The sequence below is a fragment of the Mustela lutreola genome, chromosome 18 (assembly GCF_030435805.1).
Source record: "Mustela lutreola isolate mMusLut2 chromosome 18, mMusLut2.pri, whole genome shotgun sequence".
Classification (NCBI taxonomy): Eukaryota; Metazoa; Chordata; class Mammalia; order Carnivora; family Mustelidae; genus Mustela; species Mustela lutreola.
The window spans coordinates 26995267-27002084 of NC_081307.1; positions in this window are offsets into that span (position 1 = coordinate 26995267).

The window sequence follows — 6818 nt, forward strand, 5'->3', positions numbered from 1 at the left end:
CCAAATACATTCTATGAGGCCAACATTACCCTGATACTAAAAGCAGAAGACACCACAAAAAAGAAACATGGGTACAAAGATCCTCAACAAAGGGAGAATTGGGTGGCTCAGTTGGTTAAGCATCTGCCTTCAGCCGAGGTCATGATCCCAGAGTCCTGGGATCGAGTTCCACATCTGACTCTCTGTCCAGCAGGGAGTCTGTTTCTCCCTCTTCCTCTCTCCATCCTCCACTCATCCTCTCTCTCTCTTTCTCAAATAAGTGAAATATTTTTTTTAAAGATACTTAAAAAAAATCACAAACCACATTCAACAATACATTGAAGGGATCACTCACCACAATCAAGTGGGGTTCATTTTGAGGATGCAAGAATGATTCAATATTCACAAATCAATCTAACACACCATACCAACAAAACAAAGGATAAAAATCACATGATCATCTCAATAAATGCAGAAAAATTTTCATAAAATTCAATATCATTTTATGATGGAAAAAAAAATTCAACAAATTGGGTTTAGAGGAAATACACCTGAACATAAGAAAGGCCATTTTTTAAAAATCCACAGCAAACATCTTACTCAATGGACAAAAACTGAGAGCTTTTCTTCTAAGATCAGGAACAAGACAAAGATGTCCATTCTTACCACTTTTATTCAATATAGTACTGGAAGTCCTAGCCACAACAATCAGATGAGAAATAAACAGCATCCATATTGGTAAAGAAGTTAAAACATCACTATTTGCAGATGACATGATACTATACATAGAACACCCTAAAGACTTCACAAAAAAAAAAAAAAAATGTTAAAAATAACAAAAACAGTTAGAAGTAACAAATGAACTCAGTAAATTTGCAAGATATAAAACACCCAGAAGTTGGCAGCATTCCTATACACTAATAATGAAGTAGCATAAAGAGAAATTAAGAAAATAACTCAATTTACAACTGTACCAAAAAGAATAAAATATCTAGGATATTATTTAACTAACAAAAGAGGTAAAAGGCCTACACACTGAGAACTATAAAACACTGATGAAAGAAATTGAAGATGACACAAACAAATGAGCTTGGGTTAAAAGAATGTCCATATCACCCAAAGGAACCTACAAATTGAATGCAATCCCTATCAAACACCAACAGCATTTTTCACAAAACGAAAGCAAAAATTACTCAGATTGCATAGAATCACAAAAGACCCTGAATAGCCAAAGTAATCTTGAGAAAAGGCAGGGGGAAGGGACAAATATGTGAAGAGGGGTGGAAAATGGAGGCTTTTAGTTATGGAATTAATAAGTTACAGGAATAAGAGGCACAACATAAGAAATATAGTCAATGATATTGTAACAGCATGGTGTGGTGACAGATGGTAGCTATACTTGTAGTTAGCATAGCATAATGTTTAAACTTGTCAAACCACTATGTTGTAAACCTGAAGCTAATGTTACATTGTGTGCCAACTACATTCAAATAAAAATTAATTTTAAAAAAGTATGATGCTCACAAATGTGAAAAACTATGGTCTCACATTCTCCTTTATTATAAAATTTACAAATGGCAAAAAAAAAAAAAGAATGAATTTGGGTATTGAAAAAAGAAGTAAAGGTGAGCATTGTAACAATTTAAATACAGAATTAAGACTAAAGACTTAAAACAGTTACAAAATAGAATATTTGTGCTAACACCGTTGCCAAAAACCTAAGTAGATCCTTTTACTTTTAACCTACGTGTTTACATTGAAAGAGGGTTTACTTTAGAAAGCACATAAATGGGTCTTTCTTTTTACCAAGCCTGATAATCTATGCCTTCAAAAAGCAGTGTTTAGCTATTTACATTTAATGTAATTATCAATATGTTTAATTCAATTGATTTTTATGTATTTGATTTCTATTTATCCCATCTATTTTATTCCTTTTATCTTTTCCTGCCTTCTTTTGGATTAAGTACTTAGGATTACATTTTCTCTCCAATTTATCTTATCAGGAATCTGTTGGCTTTTTTTTTTTTTAAAGATTTTATATATTTATTTGACAGAGAAAGATCACAAGTAGGCAGAGAAGCAGGCAGAGAGAGAGAGGGAAGCAGGCTCCCCGCTGAGCAGAGCCCAATGCGGGACTCTATCCCAGGACCCTGAAATCATGACCTGAGCTGAAGGCAGCGGCTTAACCCACTGAGCCACCCAGGAGCCCCTCTGTTGGCTTTTTAAAGGCTTTCCTGCAGTCATATATTTTTAGCTAACTACTGATTTTCTTCAAATGATACTATAGCAATTCATACACAATGGAAGACTCTTGTATCTCTATTTCCCTCCTCCCATTTTTGTGCTACTGTTTAGAATTTATTTTTGTTTATGTTATAAACCCAACACATTTTTAATAGTTTTACTACAAATAGTAAGTTATCTCTGACTCTTTAAAGAAATTAAACCAGGAGAGGAAAAGAAATTTGGGTGCCTGAGTGGGTTAAGCCTCTGCCTTTGGCTCAGATCATGATCTCAGGGTCCTGGGATTGAACCTCGTGTGGGGTTCTCCACTCAGCGGAGACCAGCTTCACCCTCTCTCTGCCAGCCTCTGCCCGCTTGTGATCTCTGTCAAATAAATAAAATCATTTTTAAAAGGTCTTTCTATTTATCATTACTAGCATCCTTTTAAAATTTTTTTTTTATTGTATTTATTTATTTATTTATTTAAGTAGGCTTCATGCTCAACATTGGGCTCGAACTCACAACCCTGATATCAGGAGTCACATGCTCCAATGACCCAGCCAGTCATGTCCTCTTCTAGCATCTTTTAAACCCATGTTTCCATCTGATCATTTTTATTCTACCTAAAAATTTCCCTTAACATTTGTTGTAATCCAAGTCTTTATTTTACCTTAGTGTTTTGGAAAAAAGAAATGGAAAAAAGTGTTTCAGTGAATATAGAATATATATATATATTATATATATATAGAATATAGAATTCTGAATTGACAGTTTCCTTGAACTCTTTGAAGTTGTCATTCTTTTTCTGACTTGCATCATTTCTGATAAGAATTCTCATAGTCTTTTTTTCTCTGGCAGATGTTAAGATTTTTCTCTTTATCACTGCTTTCCAATAATTTTATTGTGATGTGTCTTGTTGTGCATTTTCTTTGTTTATCCTGCTTATTATACCTTGGGCATCTTAGATTAGGGTCTTTCTTCATATTTGGAAACTTTCAGCCACTATTTCTTTAAATCCTTTTCTCTCTGCCACTTTCTAAGACTTGATAACACATATGATACTTGATACTGTTCTAAAGCTCACTGACATTCCTTTCATTTTCTTTTTAGTCTTTTTTTCTGTTTCACTTTGAACGTTTTCTATTTTTATATCTTCAAGTACACTAGTTTCTTTTTTTCCTTTTGCAATGCCTAATTTGTTATTATCCCCATTTACTAAAAATTTTCATTTCAGATATTTTCTTCTTCATCTCTAGATTTTCCATCTGGTCTTGGTTATGCTTTTAATTTCTCTCCTCATTGTGCTCATATTTTCCTTTAAATACATTAACATAGTTATAATAGCTATTCTAATATCCTTGCTGCTGATTCCATCTTCTCTGCCATTTGGGGGCTTGTTTCTGATAAGTTGTTTTTTTTTTTTCTGGTTATTTGCCTGCTTCTTGGCATGCCTAGTAGTGTTTTATTAGAAGGCAAACACCATATTTCATATTGTTAGTTGTCCCCTTTACAGAAAAGGGGGTAGTTCTATTGAGATTAGTTACTTCTGTTTCATTTTGATCCTTAGAGACTTGTTTTGAAACTTTTGTTAGGGTGGGTCTAGTGCAACCTTTATCACAGACTAGATCCCCTAAGAGACTGACAAAGACCCTCCATGGGCTGATAGGAACTTCCCATTCTCAAATGATGCCTGGTGCTCTACAAGCTGTGGAACCACTTAACTGACAAGTCCCTAGTTGTCCTTTGCCTTCTTTCATGGGGTTAAATTCCATGTGCCTTAGGTGTCAGCAGAATTAAGGGTACTCCAGTGCACAATTCTAAACTTTTTTCCTATGTAGCTCTTTCCTCTCTAGAACTCTACCCCATAAATTCCAGACACTTTAGACTCCCTGAGTTCCGATTTCTGTCTCACCTGAGCAAGGCTACCATACTTTGAGGTTTCCCTCCATCATCTCCAGTCCAGAAGGTGCCTCCAAATAAAAAGCAACTGCAGTTGTTTTTTTTCTCATTGATCAGTCTTGTACTGTGTCCAATGTCTAAGAAGAAGGGTTGTGTATGTTTTGTACAGTTTTCAATTGTTTAAGTTAGGAGAATAAGTCCAGCCCCTCTTATTCTACCTTGGCCAGAAGGCAATTTGGGACAGTTAAGTTTGGGAAGTTTAGAAAGTCCTATGAATGAACAGAACATAGCAGTGATTTTTCTAGGTAGCTAGTAAATCTGTAGGAATGTTTTTCCACTGACTCTCCCTCATCTCTAGAAAAGCTGCCTGTGGCTATGGGTATGTGTATACAGCTATTGACTAGCCATTTTTCACTTGAAGGTGTCTAAGTAGAGAGCCACACTTAGGCTATGGAGGCCTCCAGAAAAACCACCACGCTAAGTATTATTATGAGAATAATGCCAGAATAAAAACCTTACTCTTGTAGCCCTAATTTTCCTTAGGTAAATCTTCCAAATGTTTAGAGGCAAGATCTTTTAGATTTTTTTATCTGGGGTTAAAATTCTGGGCTGCTCAAAGCACTGAGAATAGAAAAGAGGTGGGAGGAAAAAAGAAATAGACTGAGAAAGTCTTTCCTAAACACACTTTAAGTTAAATGTTTCTAGCTTGCTCTTTCTTTCTTTCTGGTCTATTGTATTTTTTTGAAACTCCTTATTCTCTGATGATCCCTTTACATTATACATTTTTCTAGAAATGGAAATAATTTTCCATTATTTTAATGTTATATTTTCAGTGTCAGAGAAAGAATGCCAGCAAATAAATGTGTTCTCCCTGCCAGTTTTAATTGGCATTCAATTTAAATGCCCTATTAATAAGTAGTCCCATACTATATTTTTGGTTGGAACAAATATCCTCTTTCAAATTTTCCTACCAGTATTTTCATATTTGGTCTTCAAAATAAAATTTAGAAGTAGCTATTGAAGTTTTATTATTTTTAATTCTGTAGGGCTTTTGACTAAACTGCATTTAATCTATTGATGTAGTAGAAATAGAATGTTTACATATTGAGTCTCCCTGGAACATCATACATTGTTCAGGCCATTCTTTTATAGCTGCATTTTAATCTTAAATTTCCATAGTTTGTTTTCTATTGTAAATACAATAGCTTCACACTTTCTAATTGTCATATTAAAAAAAAAACTTATCGGGCGCCTGGGTGGCTCAGTGGGTTAAGCCGCTGCCTTCGGCTCAGGTCATGATCTCAGGGTCCTGGGATCGAGTCCCGCATCGGGCTCTCTGCTCGGCAGGGAGCCTGCTTCCTCCTCTCTCTCTCTGCCTGCCTCTCTGCCTACTTGTAATCTCTCTGTGTCAAATAAATAAATAAATAAATAAATAAATAAATAAATAAATAAATAAAAAAAAACTTATCTTTTTTGCAGATCATTATATACATCCTGTTTATTGGCCTATTTTATTATTTCTAATATTGTTCAATAATTTCTTTTTACATCATCGGTAACTATATCATCTGCAAGTTATGATATTGTATTATTTTTTAATATTTATTCCCCTCGGGAATTTTTTCTTGTCTTATTGCATTAACTGGATTTTCCAATAGTGTTAGAGTTATTGATGGCTCCAGCTTAATGTTAGTTACAATTCTGATAGATATCCTTTATAAAGTAAGAAAGGGTCTTCCTAATCCTCACCTTCTAAGAGGTTTTAAGTGGAAAAGGTATTTAATTTTGTAAAATGGCTTTTTAGCATCTATCGGAAAAACATGTATTTTTTCCATTTTAATATATTGAGTTATTATAATAATAGATCCAATAATGTCAAGCTATCATATAGCCATAGAATAATCAATCTTATTTTATGATCATTTAAAATGTGGACTCCTTTGGCTAGTACTTGATTCTGTTTTTTTTAATGAGTGAAAAATATTATTTTCCATCCCAGCTATCCTTGTTCAGTTATATTAGCCTCATAAAATAAATTGAAACTCTTTTCATATTTTTTCTATGACCAAGATAATATAAATAACAAAAGGTTGCAGCACTTCAGTGGCTCAGTCAGTTAAGTGTCCAACTCTTGATTGTAGCTCAGGTCATGATCTCAGGGTCATGAGATGGAGCCCTGAGTGGGCCTCCACACTCAGTGCTGTGTCTGCTTGAGATTCTCTCTGTCCCTTTCCCTTTGCCCTCCTCTACTCGCACATGCGCACTCTCTCTCTAAATAAACAAGTGACATTTTAAAAAATGAAATCAGTGACCATCCTAACTAATTTATGCCCCTTAAATCAAGTGTGTGTGTGTGTTCCTCTGTTATCATTTCAAATATCTTAGTTTCTCCACAGACTTCACTATTCCTATAACTGGTTTCTGTGTTTGCTTTTCTGTAAATTGACACAATGCATTTATGTAAACTCTTAATAAGCTCTGCCAACTGTCATACTGCTTCTTACACCCTCCAGTAAGGTATTAGATGAGCATTCCCATCTATGAATATTATATGAAGTGTGTACTGCCATTAGAGGCACATCAATAAAAATTAGTTATAGCTAACAAAGGTAAAAGTGTAAATGAGCAATTATTTAGATTTTAATAAAATTTAAAAATATATACCTCACTGCAAAAGAATTAATACATCTTTAAGGCTTATTCAGAAACACTTATCA